The 16,341-nt window shown below is 43.5% G+C and overlaps 2 protein-coding genes across 9 annotated transcripts in view; one reads left to right on the top strand and one right to left on the bottom strand.

Moving 5' to 3' along the window:
* ARHGEF1 (Rho guanine nucleotide exchange factor 1) overlaps window positions 1–16,341 on the bottom strand; it is a 185,704-nt gene that overhangs the window by 114,728 nt on the left and 54,635 nt on the right. The gene's annotated exons all lie outside the window — the stretch shown is intronic.
* The window catches only part of CD79A (CD79a molecule), a 69,711-nt gene that overhangs the window by 601 nt on the left and 52,769 nt on the right, over window positions 1–16,341 (top strand). For 2 of the 5 annotated variants that reach the window (XM_056543781.1, XM_056543783.1), the window contains exon 2: window positions 9,756–9,850. The exons of the other annotated variants lie outside the window; for them this stretch is intronic. The gene's annotated coding sequence lies outside the window, so the exon portion shown is untranslated. The remainder of the gene's footprint in view (window positions 1–9,755; window positions 9,851–16,341) is intronic. 5 annotated transcript variants of the gene reach the window in all.

The raw sequence follows: 16,341 nt of genomic DNA, 5'->3' as shown, positions 1-16,341 counted from the left end.
TGTAGTTTTGCAACAGCTGAAGGCACCCCCGTTGGGAAACACTGACATAGGTGAAGCTTCTCAATTGCTGCATTACTTGTATGTGACCATGCTTGGACAGCCAGCCAGGGTGCCTCCAGCTGTTGCAAAACAACAACTCCCAGCATGCCCTGATAGCTGACCAGGGTGCCTCCAGTTGTTGCAAAACTACAACTCCTAGCATGCCTGGACAGCCAGCGTGCCTCCAGCTGTTGCAAAACTACAACTCCCAGCATGCCCAGACAGCCTTCGGCTTGCTGGGAGTTGTAGTTTTGCAACAGCTGGAGGCACCCCTGTTGGGAAACACTGACATAGGTGAAGCTTCTCAATTGCTGCATTACTTGTATGTGACCATGCTTGGACAGCCAGCCAGGGTGCCTCCAGCTGTTGCAAAACAACAACTCCCAGCATGCCCTGATAGCTGACCAGGGTGCCTCCAGTTGTTGCAAAACTACAACTCCTAGCATGCCTGGACAGCCAGCGTGCCTCCAGCTGTTGCAAAACTACAACTCCCAGCATGCCCAGACAGCCTTCGGCTTGCTGGGAGTTGTAGTTTTGCAACAGCTGGAGGCACCCCTGTTGGGAAACACTGACATAGGTGAAGCTTCTCAATTGCTGCATTACTTGTATGTGACGTACTGGCTGGAGGCTCTGTCCTAGGAATGCAGCAAACTATGCAAGTCAATGCAGCTGCTACATGGTTGCTGCCAAAAGTTGTTCAAAACGTTTTTTTTTTTTTTTTTTTTTTGCAATATGTAAAACAATGCATTCCTTCAGACGAGTAGAGGGAAGTCGGACCAGGCATATATCACTGCCGCCTAGGGGGCACCAATGACCTACTTTTGTTTGGTCAGGACTGTTTAGATACAGGGTAGATACAAAGAGGATTGTTGTGTTTCCCAACCAGGGTGCCTCCAGCTGTTGCAAATCTACAACTCCCAGCATGCCCTGATACCTGACCAGGATGCCTCCAGCTTTTTCAAAACTACAACTCCCAGCTTTACCAGATAGCCAATCTTCTGCAATCTCCGGCTCTGCCATAGCGCTGTATTGAGTGCGTGTGTCGGCGCCGCTTCGTTGGGTGGTCAACATGCCCCCTTTCCGCGAGCTACCGGGGGCCCCAGATCGCGGGGGGGCCCCAGCGCTCGGACCCCCCCCCTTGATCAGAAACTTATCCCCTATCCTTAGGATAGGGGATAAGTTTTTCAGGACTGGACTACTCTTTTAACACTACGTTTTGAGCTCACAGGAACCGGATCCGGCTGGGGGGCAGCGAAAACCGGGCACTCCCGTATCCCAGCCAGACTCGGTCCGTATTTCATTCATTTCAATGAGCCGACCGGAGTCAAACAGTGACTCCGGTCGGCTCATTTTTGCCCTGTATACGGTTCTGTAACCGGACCTAAAACCGCGGCATACCACGGTTTTAGGTCCGGTCAGAAAACCGCATACGAGACAAAAATGAGCCGATCGGAGTCACTGTTTGACTCCGGTCGGCTCATTGAAATGAATGAAATACAGACCGGGTTCGGCTGGGTACGAGAGTGCCCGGTTTGTCATGCCCCCTCCCATAGGCTTGCATTGAGGGGGCGGAGCCGTGACATCTTAGCACCGGAGTACCCCTTTAACAGTGAAGCTTTGACCCCTGTCGGCCTGATTTGGAGGTTGTCCCCGGCATGTGGAAGTCGATCACTAGCGAGCTCTCAAACCTATAGTAACTGTGAGGAGTAGACCAGCCGGCGGGGGTCAGAGCTTCACTGCCCCACATACACACGGGGACATTTATCATTGGCTTTACACCACTTCAATGTTCTAAATGTCCCTGCAAATTTTGCGCAATTGCATTTTTTGCACAAATTTTTTATTTTTTTTGCACAATTCTTGGTAGAACATCTTTCAAAGTACAGTGACCCCCCCCCCCCCCCGACCTACGATGGCCCCGACATACGATCATTTCAACATGCGATGGACTCTCAGAGGCAGAGACGGAGAGCGAGGATGCCGGGGAAGCAGAGGCCTTGCCGGAGCGTCGGGGACACCCCGGGGACGCGGCGACAGCGATGGAAGGCGACATCCAGGGCAGCGGTGACGAGCGGCGATGGTCCGGAGCGGCGGGGACAGGTGAGTACAACTTCCTATACCAGTGGTCTTCAACCTGCGGACCTCCAGATGTTGCCGTTGGCTGTCCGGGCATGCTGGGTGTTGTAGTTTTGCAACATCTGGAGGTCCGCAGGTTGTAGACCACTGTCCTATACTTTACATTGCACGGATCCCTCAACATACGATGGTTTCAACAAACGATGGTCCATTTGGAACGGATTACCATGGTATGTTGAGTGACCACTGTATTCTGCTGTTTGGTGCACCGTACCCCACTTTTTGCAGTGGAGCTGTATTTATTATTTGCGCAAATTACATTTAGAAAGGTTTTTTATTTATTTATTTTTTTTATGCTTCTTTTCACCCACCACAATTTTAAAGGGATATTCCGCCCATAGACATCTTATCCCCTATCCAATGTCAGATCAGATGTCTGATTGGGGGGGGGGGGGAGGGGAAGGGACTGGAGACGAGGGGGCGTGATGACCCCTCCAAAGGATAGGGAATAAGATGTCTATGGGCTGAATACCCCTTTAGTATTGTGGTGGGAAAAAAGAAGCCAAAAAAAAAAAAAAAAAAGTCCGTTACCAGTGTCCTGGAGGAGAGGTCTTTGGACATAGCACAGTAAGGGGTTAATTTAGGTAAAAGAGGCGCTTTAAAATATTTTTTATAGATTAAATTCAATTCCAGTTGAATTTAAAAATGTTTCTTTTAATCTCCGGAGTGCCCCTTTTTAGCTAGGTTCATACCATGTTTGCTTTGTGCATTTCGCATATACATTAGCAACCTGTCACAAAGGGAAACTGATGTATACAGCGACATACTGATATATACAGCAGGCCCATCGAGGTTTTGTGCCCATGGGCTTAACATAGTCAGCTAGTGACGTATTCAGTCCATTTGCCTGTACTTGTTAATGGGTTATGCAGGACTAGAAAACCAGACTAAACCAGGACTAAAAAAAAAAAAAAAAACAGCACCACACCTGTCCTCAGGTTGGGTGTGGTATTGCAGCTCAGTTCCATTGCAGTGAATGGCGCTGCACACATCCTGAAGAGAGGTGTGGCATTGTTTTTGGAACACATTAACTTTTTCTTTTCCTGGATAAGGCCTTTTCTAATTTTTTCTTTTTTTAATTTGATTATTATGCAAATTTTTCAAGCTTCAAATGTAATATTAGTCATTTCTAGGAACAGAAAGTGGCGGGACCCCCGCGATCAGACATCTTATCCCCTATCCTTGGGATAGGGAATAAGATGTCTAGGGGCGGAGTACTTCTTTAAAGGGGTTATCCAGGAAAAAACTTTTTTTTTATATATATATACTGGCTCCAGAAAGTTAAACAGATTTGTAAATTACTTCTATTAAAAAATCGTAATCCTTTCAATAATTATCAGCTGCTGAAGTTGAGTTGTTGTTTTCTGTCTGACAACAGTGCTCTCTGCTGACATCTCTGCTTGTCTCGGGAACTGCACAGAGTAGTAGAGGTTTGCTATGGGGATTTGCTTCTAAACTGGGCGGTTCCCGAGACACGTGTCACCAGAGGGCACTTAGACAGAAAAGTACAACTCAACTTCAGCAGCTCATAAGTACTGAAAGGATTGAGATTTTTCAATAGAAGTAATTTACAAATCTGTTTAACTTTTTGGAGCCAGTTGATCTATTAAAAAAAAAAAAAAAAAAAAAAAAGTTTTTTCCTGGGTAACCCCTTTAAGGATTGGTGAGGAGTCTCAGCACGAGTCCCCCAACTGACTAAACTTCTGACAATTCACATCATTGTCCCTATGTAACCTCTGCCATATGATGAACTCTCGGTCCCCCGCACTCATCATATAGATTTTATTGGCCCCTCGCTGAAATTTGGCTTGGTAGCTGAGGCACATTGCAGGCAGATGGTGCTCTCTGTGGTGGATGGCTTTATTATGACACTTGATATGACAGCGACTGACTACGGGGCGCACGCCGTTAGTATCGTCACACATGTAATAGCTGCACACTGTGAAGGGCCCTGCTGGGTGACTACATTGTAAGGGCTCCTTCACACGGGCGGATCAAAAGCGTATTTTGGACCCCGATAATGGACCCCTAAAGTGTGTCTCCAGAGGTGCCTGTTCGGAGCTGCAATCCGCCGCTACGAGCAGACACACTGCTACGACGTATGAGTCGCTGTGCGCATGCTCGGTGTACTCGCACACATCGCGGCTGCTCCCTCCACTCCGAGTAGGCACATCTGGTGGCACACTTTGGCGGTCCATCGTCGGTGGATCCACAGCGTAAAATGCGTGTGAACGAGCCCTTAGATTTAAAATTTGCTGCAAAAATCAATCACTTTCCTACATCTTAGGGGTTAAATAAAACAGATGTGGGTGATGCCAAGTTCACCATAGGCACATCCAGCACTTGTGGCTTCCAAACTGTGGACCTCCAGCTGTTCTTTCCTGGAAAAAAACTTTTTTTTTTTTTTTTTTTTTATATATCAACTGGCTCCAGAAAGTTAAACAGATTTGTAAATACTTCTATAAAAAAAATCTTAATCCTGTCAATAATTATTAGCTGCTGAAGTTGAGTTGTTGTTTTCTGTCTGGCAACAGTGCTCTCTGCTGACACCTCTGTCTGTCTTGGGAACTGCACAGAGTAGAAGAGGTTTGCTATGGGGATTGGCTTCTACTCTGGACGGTTCCCGAGACAGGTGTCATCAGAGAACACTTAGACAGAAAAGAACAACTCAACTTAATCAGCTCATAAGTACTGAAAGGCTTAAAAATTTTTTATAGATGTCATTTACAAATCTGTTTAACTTTCTGGAGCCAGTTGAGATATATAAAAAAGTTTTTTCCTGAATAACCCCTTTAAGGACTCAGCCCATTTTCACCTTAAAGGGGTACTCCGCTGCTCAGCGTTTGGAACAAACGGAGTTGGCGCCGGGAGCTTGTGACGTCATAGCCCCACCTCCTCATGACATCACACCCCCCCCTCAATGCAAGTCTATGGGAGGGGGAGTGACAGCCATCACACCCCCTCCCATAGACTTGCATTGAGGGGGGGCTATGACGTCACGAGCTCCTGGCTCGTTATCAAACAAAAAGTAAAAAAGAAAAGATGAAAGGAAATGAAAGCCAAGATTTAAAAAAAATATATAAAAATAAGAGAAATTCAAAAATAAATGTTATTAAAAAAATTTAAACTGTAATATGAAAAGCTACTAAGGGGACAAGTAACAGGATTTAATAATAATAAAAAAAAATAAAAATAAACTTTTTAAAAAGATTCCTCACACTTCAAGGCAGTCGGGTTTTCAAGTTTAGTATTTCACTCTTTTTCTGGTGGGCTTTTAAATACAACTGTCGGGTTTTCAGGAAAATGTCGGGAACACGCCCCTAATTATGCAAACCCTGCCCCTTTAGTCGGGTTAAAACATTTATGAAAAAATTTAATATTCCTGGAATTCTTCTTTAAATGAGCATTCTGATTAAAAATAATTTTTGCTATTGCATTCTTTATGGTAAATAAAAAACCTTTCTAATGTACTTTGTTAAAAAAAAAAAAAAAAATTCTATGTTTTATTTGTGTTAAAAAAAGCTACCACTAGGTGTCTCCCTACTAGTCCAGAGCACATTCCCCCCCCAAATCTCTTGCACAGACTTTGGACTCCTGCTGGCCTGGCAGAAGTCCAAAATCAGGAAATGCAGTCTGGAGTGCTGAGGGGGGGGGGGGGGTGAATGCAGCCTTGGCCAATCATGGCTCATCTCACACTGAACTGCTCTCGGCTGTGTGTAGCAGAGTGAGGGAGGAAGTTCTCCCCTGTATGGCTTCAGATGATGTCACGCCTGCTGGGGAACGCCCCTTTCCAGTCTGTGAATCTGACGGAGTGTGAGCAGAAAATACAGAGCAATATCAAGGTAGAAAACTAAAAAATGATAAAAAATAAAGGCCGGGGGTGGATTATCATGATGGGGGCAGTGACCTGGGAGGATTATAAAATGTAACAAGATCATGACCGGTACTCTTTAATAAACACAAGCTTATAAGTGAGTATCAGAAGTTTGTTCCTTATATTGAAGACTTTCCTGTTGGAGGTGCACCACACTTACCAGCAGAATGCCGACCATTTACTACCTCACTATAGTCACATGACTGAAACAGCTGTAAAGCAATATACATGAACAGGTCTAGAGCCAGGAAGGGGTATAAACAAAGGTGGCCCAGGGGGGAAAGGAGGTCGTAGAGAGGCAACATCTCCATCTGAATACATGGATCAGTAATGTTTGTAGTTATATGCAAATGAGGAGTATTAATATGTTAAATTTGTATTTTGGTGGACCCCTCCGACATCTGCTCTAGTGGGAGAGTCTGGATGTCCCATACACATTAGATCAGTGTTTCCCAACCAGGGTGCCTCCAGCTGTTGCAAAGCTACAACTCCCAGCATGCCCGGACAGCCTTTGGCTGTCCGGGAATGCTGGGAGTTGTAGTTTTGCAACAGCTGGAGGCACCCTGGTTGGGAAACACTGATCTACATGCCTTACTAAAATTCTATTGCAAAGCTACAACTCTCAGCATGCCCCGACAGCCAACGGCCATGTGCACAGTGCTGCAGAATCCCTTTGAAATCAATGGGACTCTGCTGCAGCAGGATTTCCGAGTGGAATATTCCCATGGAATTGCGCTTGGTAATTAAGTCATGTGTACATGGCCTAAAACTGCAGTGTGGAACTGCACCCAATGGCCTGTATATCTACAAAAGGTTACTTTCTGCTGTCCCTGCGGCGCTACACAGGGGTCCCATTCTACTGGGAGCCCTGCTCTGTAACCCTTTCCTTTCTGGATTTATGCTGCACACACACAATGATTATTGGAGATTGCCTGTACTCTACCACCAAAGACAATATGGTGAGTGTATAACTTACATCTTCCTAAATTAGTGCAAAGGATTAGTGCTAAAAGTACAGTGGGTTTTTTTTGCTTTTTGTTTTTTTATGCATAGATTTTCTATGTGTTCCTATTTCATTCATGTGTATCATCCTTTGCCAGTCCTGTAATGCTGGGACTTGTAGTTTTGGAATAGTTTGAGGTGTTTGGATAACTCTTTTTGCAGCTATGTTGCCTTCAGCTGTGTGCCTATAGCTTTTGCAAAACTACAACTCCCAGCATCCTTTGACTGTCCAGGCGTGCTTGGAGTTGTAGTTTTGCAACAGCTGGAGGCACATGTTTGGTAAAACTCTGTGTTACAGCAGTGTTGCTGCAGGCTGTGTTCCTCCTGCAGCCTTGTCAATCAACCATCTTGTGTCCATAACCCTTGGACATGCTCATGCAGCGGTGGGGCTCATCAGTGTCCCAGGAGGTATGGGGACCCCTAGTGGAGGGGTTTTTGGAGGCAGTTTTCTTTAATAATAATTTTTTTTTTTTTTTAAAGAAGTATATTAGAAAAACGATTGTTTTGCAAAGATGTACAACATATCAAAAGTTTTTATATCGGACAGGGCCCAATAAAGGGTAGGGTCACACGTAGCGTATTTCAGTGCTAGCAAAGTATATGGGTGTTTATTACTGCTACCATTGACTTTTCTAGCACAGAAATACCCACGTGCGTCAAATACGCAGCATTTACGCCACGTGTAACCCTACCCTTAAGGGGGCTGGATCAGTAAGGGACTTGTTCTTTATATATCCCTTTTTAAGCTGCTTTCTTGCTAGGACGTGTTTTATTGTTATTTCAGTGTTTCCCGACCAGTGGGCCTCCAGCTGTTGCAAAACTACAACTCCTAGAACAAAAAAAAGAGCTATTTTCTTCCAGAAATAGCGCCACAGAAGTCCTCAGGTTGTGGGTGATATTGCAGCTGAATTCCACTGAAGTGAATGGAGCCAAGTTGTAATACCACCCACAACCTGAGGACATATGGCGGTATTTCTGGAAGAAAATTGCTCTTTTTTTTGTTTTGTTCTAGGAGTTGTAGCAAAAGCTGGAGGCACACTGGTTGGGAAACACTGTAGTGCCAACAGGTGTGGGGCAGTTTTCATTTTTATTTTAAATCTGTTTTTCTGAAAGGCTGTCCAGGCATGCTGGGAGTTGTAATTTTTTTTATACCCAATCAAGCAACAGCTGGAGGCATACTGGTCGGGAAACACTGTCCTAAGTTGTGACCTATCATGATTTACAGGATACAGATACAGTACGGACATTTCATGCACCCAACATACCACAAATCCGCTGTATATCAGTCTGCACTGCTGATCTTGCATTCTGTTCATAAACCAGTATGGCCTATGCCAGTGTTTCCCAACCAGGGTGCCTCCAGCTGTTACAAAACTACAACTCCCAGCATGTCTGGACTGCCAACGGCTGTTCGGGTATGCTGGTAGTTGTAGTTTTGCAACAGCTGGAGGCACCCTGGTTGGGAAACACTGGCCTATGCAGTTATGGGGTCACAGCAGTGTGTCTGTATGTTGCGGGTGGATACCATAGAGCTGGCGGACTTTCTATGGATATCTATGCCCCCCCCCCCCTTATTATGTTGATGTCTCCAGCCATATACTGCACATAGGATATCTGCTCTTCTTCTCCACATGTGATGCCGTCTCACATACACAGCTGTAATCTCTTCTGATGGAAATCTGGATCCAAAGACAAATAAAAGGATAAAATGATTTGTAGCTCAGCTGTTGGCAGAAGTGGCAAATATTCTGATCTGTAAGAAGCATCAAAGAGCGTCCTGCAGATCCCCCGCACCGCTCCATGGAAGGGCCGCACACGGCCCAGAATATCCAAATATCCCTAATCCATTGTAACAACACAGCAGAGCCACCACACAGAGACACGGGGAGAAAACAGATTTTTATCTATCTCATATCTATCTATCTATCTATCTCATATCTATATCTATCTATCTCATATCTATCTCATATCTATCTATCTATCTCCTATCTATCTATCTATCTATCTATCTATCTATCTATCTATCTCCTATCTATCTCCTATCTATCTATCAATCTCATATCTATTTATCTATCTCATATCTATCTATCTCATATCTATTTATCTATCTCATATCTCTCTATCTATCTATCTATCTATCTATCTCCTATCTATCTCCTATCTATCTATCAATCTCATATCTATTTATCTATCTCATATCTATCTATCTCATATCTATCTATCTCATATCTATCTATCTCATATCTATCTATCTCATATCTATCTATCTCATATCTATCTATCTATCTATCTATCTATCTCATATCTATATGGGGTGTCCCAGCACCAGTAGCTGTCCTGTGGCTTTGGACTGTCTTGGGCAGCTTGGTAGCTAAATTAATTGTAGTTAAAATGTAGTTAAACTAATTATATTTACATTCTATTGCCAAGTAATATATTTTCCTAAATGAATTCTATTATTGTTATATGTATATATGTTTTTCTATGTTACTGTACCCTTAAATGAGAGCAGTGAACCCCATGTGGCCCTGCCTGCCAATTGGAACCCCTAAAGTCTTCCCTGTATAGTGTAGTGCAGGGGAGGATTTTCCCCCAGTTCATCCTATTGTGGCTCCTGAGCAGCAGTGTGGTTCAGGTGTGCTGTGTGTCGTGTGCTCTGAGGAGAGGCCTCGCTCATGTCTAGTCCCTCTGGTCTTTCTGCAAGGATTACTCGCACGGTGGAAGTTCATGCCCCTGAGGAAAAGTCTTCAGTACCTTGACAGAATCCTACCTACCAGGATTCATCCTTCCGTCTCACAGGTCAGTATTAATCTGTTTGGTGTAAGCACCACAAGTCCCAGCATGGTAAAAGGGCTCCCAATGGGTTACGCTGCACTCTCTCACCAAAACCTGCTGTAGGTGTAATACTATCTGCACCCAGCTCAGTAAAGACAGTTATCCGTAACCTGATGTCTATGTTTTCATTTATTGCCTGTGTCTGGCCCAGGAGAAGCTGTCTCCAACCTCGGACCGTGTATAGAATAACAGTGCCCTGGCGTCATGAAAAAAGTTGACCAGTTCTTAAAATGAAAATAGTGATCTGATTAATTGCTATGGGCAACTGGTCAACTTTTCTTCCTTTTCCACATTTTTGATAAATCTCCCTAAATGTCTTTATATACCCTCCATCATTAACAATTGTGAATTCCATACAATCTTTAATGAGGCTCCACCCAGAACCACTAAAACCACAACTGTGTAAGGAAAGACAACACCCATCTCCTGCTGGCAGCGGGTGACGGGGTCTATGGAATGGTTGGATCTCCTGCACATTTAATGACATAATATCAAGGCAATGATTGTGTTGTGTGCGGTGTATGATTCATTATTTATGTATTTATTAATATATTATTATAATCTTTTTTATTTATGTGTTGGTCATAAGACATTCCCCAAATATAACAACTGAGGTGATGTAATACCAGATCTTATATATGTCTGAAGAGGTTCTGCATTTGTCTTGTCACTTGTCATGTGGCTTCCCCCCCCCCCCCCCCCCAACAACAGGAAATTGTAATGCAACATTCACTACATAGAAGTCATGTGGTTTCAGCATTTTTTATGCCTTTTCTGATGGTAAGCTGTGTGCCCCGTACTCCACACACACACATGAATCTCTCCCAGAATGCACTGGGAAGACCTAGCCTTTGATTGATTTGCACTACACTTGTGACATTTTGATCTTTTACCTATCGTTCTTCTGTGTTGTGCAGTAAATAAATGTATCCCAATAATATTACCGCATAATAATAGTGTGCATGGCGGGATTGCACTATAAGAAATTGTCTATTTATTTCCAATTTATTACTGCTAGAAAGACGACCTAGACCAGAGATCTCCAAGACCCAGGTGTAATGAAGAAAACTGTGTCCCTGTAGTGGAATGTGACCCTCTGCACAGGTACACACTTCTGCTTTACAGCCTCTCACTCCCTAACACCGAACCTCTAATCCTAACCCCTAATCCTAACCTTAATCCCTAATCCTAATCTTACCTCTAATCTCAAATACTAACCCCTAATCCCATCTCTAAACCCTAATCCTAACCTTAACCCCTAATCCTAATTTTACCTCTAATCTCAAATCCTAACCCCTAATCCTTTCCCTAAACCACAATCCTAAAATGAACCCCTAATCCTAACCCTAAACAACAATCCTAAAATTTACCCCTAATCCTAACCTCTAATCCTAACCCCTAATCCTAACCCTAAACAACAATCCTAAAATGTACCCCTAATCCTAACCTCTAATCCTAACCCCAATACTAAACCCTAATCCTAACCCCTAAGGCTAAATTTCCACTTGTTTTTTTTTCTGGCAGTTTTTGGAGATCTGCCACTGCAGTTTTTGAGCCAAAGCCAGAAGTGTATTCAAAATGAATAGGACATATAAAGTAGGGATCGACAGATATCGTTTTTTTTTTTTTTTTTTTAGAGCCGATAATCTGTGGAGGTTAGGGCCGATAGCCGATAATTTATACCGATATTCCGGTATAAATTATCGGCCATTTCTCCAAACACCAACACCCCCACGGCGCCGCCGAAGCAGATCATTGATTTAAAGCGGGCACTTTAAATCTGCCCAGAGACCGCCGCCGCCTGCTTCTCTCCCCTTGCCGGTCCTTAGTCCAACCACCGCCGCCGCCCCATTGCCTCCCCATCCCTGATTATATAATTAGCCGCAGGAGCCAGAAGTAGATTGGACCCCGGGAACAGGTAATTATAAAATCGGGGATGGGGGAGGCAATGGGGCGGCGGTCTCTGGCCGGGGCGGTGCGGTGGGGGGGGGGGGGAGCGGGGCATTATCGGATTATCGGCAAGGTAATTGCCGATACCGATAACGTCCAAAATCGTGAATATCGGCCGATAATATCGGCCAAACGGATAATCTGTCGATCCCTAATATAAAGGAAGGACTTACACTTCTCCTCCCTTATGGATCCACTTCTGACTTTGGGTCAAAAACTGCAGTGGCCGATCTCTAAAAACTGCCAGACAAAAAACAAGTGGAAATTTTGCCTAATCCTATCCCTAAACAACAATTCAAAAATGTACCCCTAACCCCTAATCTTAATCCTAACCCCAATACTAAACCCTAACCCCTAATCATAACCCCTTACCCCAATCCTAACACTAATCCTAAAAGCCTAATCCCAACCCTAATGCTGAACCCTAACAGCTATCAGCACTGAGAAGGGCTAAGAGAGTTGGGCTCAGTCACGTTCGACTATGGGTCACCGTTTTTTTTTTCACTTCACCCGACTGATGCAGAACTACAACCCCCAGCATGCCTGGACAGCCATTGGCTGTCCAGGCATGCTGGGAGTTGTAGTTTTGCAACAGCTGGAAGTCCCCAGTTTGAAGACCACTGGTCTAGGTTGTCAGGGCATGCTGGGAGTTGTAGTAGAGTTGTGTAGGGGTGGAGTACCCCTTTAAACCCTTCTAGAAGACTAATTTTCATTTCTTACATCCTCTCCCTGCAAGAATCAGAAGAACTTTATTTTTTCCATTGACCGGTCACTCTGCAGGTCAGCGCGATTATAGCGATACCAAAGTTATTCTGTTGTTGTTATGTTTTGCTTCAAAAACAAAAAATATATAAATACATCAATTAAATAAATGCTAAAAAAAATCACTTTGCATAACAATATTCTAAAACTCATGACTTTTTTTTTCCCATCTATAAAGCAATGCGAGGGCTAATTTTATTTTTAATAAAAAATAAAAAATTTTGTAGGGTGAGCTGTAGTCTGGTATTAATACAATTTTGGTATTTAAGGTTTTATTTGAATAGTTCTGACTTTTATGGGAGCAGAGATACTAATTATGTGTATTTATTTTTTATATGATAAATGGAAGAAGTCATAACTTTGTATTACTTCTACTTTCAGTCCTCTTAGGGGACTTGAACACTGGTAACACTGGTAAAAAAAATAAATATATATATATATATATATATATATATATAGTGACCCCCCCGACTTATGATGGCCCCGACATATGATCATTTCAACATATGATGGCCTCTCAGAGCCCATCGTATGTTGAAGGCAGCCTCGACATATGATGCTGCTGTGTGTCGGGTCCATCGTACAAACAGCTATATGACAGCGCTGACAACTTCAGCAAATGACAGATAGTTGTTTAATGTGCCCCGTGTGCCCCGTTCTGCCTCCTGTTACTCACATGCTGTCCTGCTAACTCACGCAGGCTTCCACTGTGAGCTCCGTGTAAGCCCCGCCCCCCAGTGCAGCCATAGCCAATAACATGCAGCATCTTGCTGCAGGCATCCAATGAGCTGCTGGCTGCCCTCCCCTTCCTTTCCTATAGAGCTGTAGTCGGCAGGATGGTAATGGAGGACATTCTGTCCCCCCTGAAGGTATTTAAAGAACTGTACAGTACTGTATGTGATGTCACACATCACATACAATACATATACACACTATACACTCCATACATCAATGTTTCCCTATCAGTGTGCCTCCAGCTGTTGAAAAACTATAACTCCCAGCATGCCCAGGCAGTCAATGGCTGTACATGCATGCTGGGAGTTGTAGTTGTGCAACAGCTGGAGGCACCCTGGTTTGTTAAACACTCCCCATACACTCCACATACAATGGTCATCCCAGAACCAATTAGCAGTTTCCCATAGAGTTATGTATTCAACATACAATGGTTCCAAGGCCCCAGAACCAATTACCATTTTTACATAGACATATGTACTCGACATATGATGGTTTCAACATATGATGATTCTCCTGGAACCAATTAATATCATATGTTGAGGGACCACCGTATATGTGTGTGTGTATATATATATATATATATATATATATATATATATATATAACCAAAGAATAAGTTGGCCAGCACTATTGATTCCAAACTATTATATAAACCTGGCTTAGAGATTGTATCTATATACTCATGTTTTATCTATAGCTTTGTGCTAGCAGTGTGCTGCTATAAGGTGCCTTGGATGTTTCAGATCTTGCAATGCCTGCTGAGCTGTTCACACAGAGCCATATTCATAGTGTAGGGTCCTTCCCAGTATGAGGTCACCTTACCGTGGTGGGACGGTCCAAGCTATTTGGCCGCCAAATTTGCAAGCTAAGTACCTCATAATTTCATATTTTCATTTATTGCATTACAGCTGTATAGCTTTTCATGTTCTATCTATATACTCATGTTTTATCTATATCTTTGTGCTAGCAGTGTGCTGCTGTATTCTCCTGTTGCTGTGTATATATATATATATATATATATATATATATATAATTTAAAAAAAAAGAATCAACTGGCGCCAGAAAGTTAAACAGATTTGTAAATTCCTTCTATTTAAAAATCTTAACCCTTCCAGTACTTATCAGCTGCTGTATGCTCCAGAGAAAGTTCTTTCTTTTATTGTTTAACATTTCCTTTCTGTCTGACCACAGTGCTCACTGCTGACACCTCTGTCCATTTCAGGAACTGTCCAGAATAGGAGCAAACCCCCATAGCAAACCTCTCCTGCTCTTGTCAGTTCCTGAGAGAGACAGAAGTGTCAGCAGAGAGCACTGTGGTCAGACAGAAAAATAAATTTAAAATGAAGAGAACTTCCTGTGGAGCATACAGCAGCTGATAAGTACTGGAAGGATTAAGATTTTCAAATAGAAGTCATTTACAAATCTAAAAATCTAATTTATAGCTTTTACCTCAAGAACCTCACCATCTGAGGTGCATAATGATCATTTACAAATCTGTTCAACTTTTTTTTTCACCGGAGTACCCCTTTAATAACAGGAGAAAGAAGCATTTTTGTCTAATAAGATATATTACAAAGTTTCTTATATTCACTTGCACTATTGATCGATGCAAAGATTGTTCAAATGACCGTGACAATTTAACTGTTTGGCGCTCTGCAATTGTCTCACTAAAGGATGCACCTCCAAATTCCCAATATGGACTATAACCACCTAGGGCAATGTTTCCCAACCAGTGTGCCTCCAGCTGTTGCAAGCTACAACTCCCAGCATGCCCGGACAGCCAAAGGCTGTCCGGGCATGCTGGGAGTTGTAGTTTTGCAACAGCTGGGGGCACCCTGGTTGGGAAACGCCGATCTAGGGTTTGTAGTCCAGTCGCTGTATGTGGGTGCCAGCCTCCAGCTCTGGATGACCCATGACACCAGAACATGTGTTCGCTTCTTGTGCAAGTGTCTTAACGCCCAGAATCCTCCGCTTTACGGAAAATGTATACAGCTTCTTCAGATGTTTACTCTCACTGTCAGTCTCCAATCCGAGAGCCGTCCTGTGTCTATACGACACGGTCACATTCTATGCGCTCAGGGGGTGCCAGACGACATAACATAGAGATGTGAGATGGGAGACTCGCACGGATGGGACAGGAACGAGGACTAATAACGGCCCTTTAAGGCACTGGATAAATCTCTCCGTCTTATTCCCTGTAAACTTGTATTAATCCCAAGGGCGTGAAACCAACTGCAGGCTGTCATTTCAGGGCAACAGCACTACATCCCAAATGCTGGAGAGGGTGGGCCTCCTTAAAGGGTACCTGTCACCAAATAAAACCTTTAATATAGTGTTCCTTGTGTAATTATCAGACAATTTCCCATTCACTTGCTTTTAAAATTATCAACATAAATATGTTTAAAATGTAATAGAAAAAACGACCACTAGGTGGCCCGGTTCGGTTCCCTGCCACAATTAATGCAATGAGTTTGGTCTCCTCCCGGTCTGGCAGGAGTCTAACCTCAGGAAGTGTTTCTCTGCACTGAGCTTAATTGACAGCTGCACAGAAAGTGAAAGCTCCACAGATTCTCACAGAAAGCTGCACAGACTGAAAGCTGCAGGAGAGCCTCACTGATAGCAACACAGACTGAAAGCTGCACAGAGCCTGAGGTCTTCTATTAATCACAATGCCGCAACAATGTGAGGGTGGAAGTGGTCCTCCAGCAGGCTTCAGTGATGTCATGCCTGCTGGGAAACGCCCACTTTCTCCTGCTGGGAAATTGCACTATGTGAGCAAGAAGAAAGGAAAAATACACAGCTTTTTACAGCTCAGAATTTTTTTTATTTTAGGAGTAGTTAGGGAACCTAGCCGTAGTTAGTTTAGAACAGTTTATTTGGTGACAGGTACTTTTTAAAGTACAGTAATTTGGTAGATGTGTCATTTGAACCCCATAGGCCCACCACCTAAACACTGCAGAGTCCTTAAATAGACACTGTTAATTGAACAAACTTTGCATAGATCAATA

The sequence above is a fragment of the Hyla sarda genome, chromosome 10 (genome assembly GCF_029499605.1).
Source record: "Hyla sarda isolate aHylSar1 chromosome 10, aHylSar1.hap1, whole genome shotgun sequence".
Classification (NCBI taxonomy): domain Eukaryota; kingdom Metazoa; phylum Chordata; class Amphibia; order Anura; family Hylidae; genus Hyla; species Hyla sarda.
The sequence above is the reverse complement of the archived record's forward strand: the minus strand, read 5'-3'. Positions and strand labels throughout refer to the sequence as shown.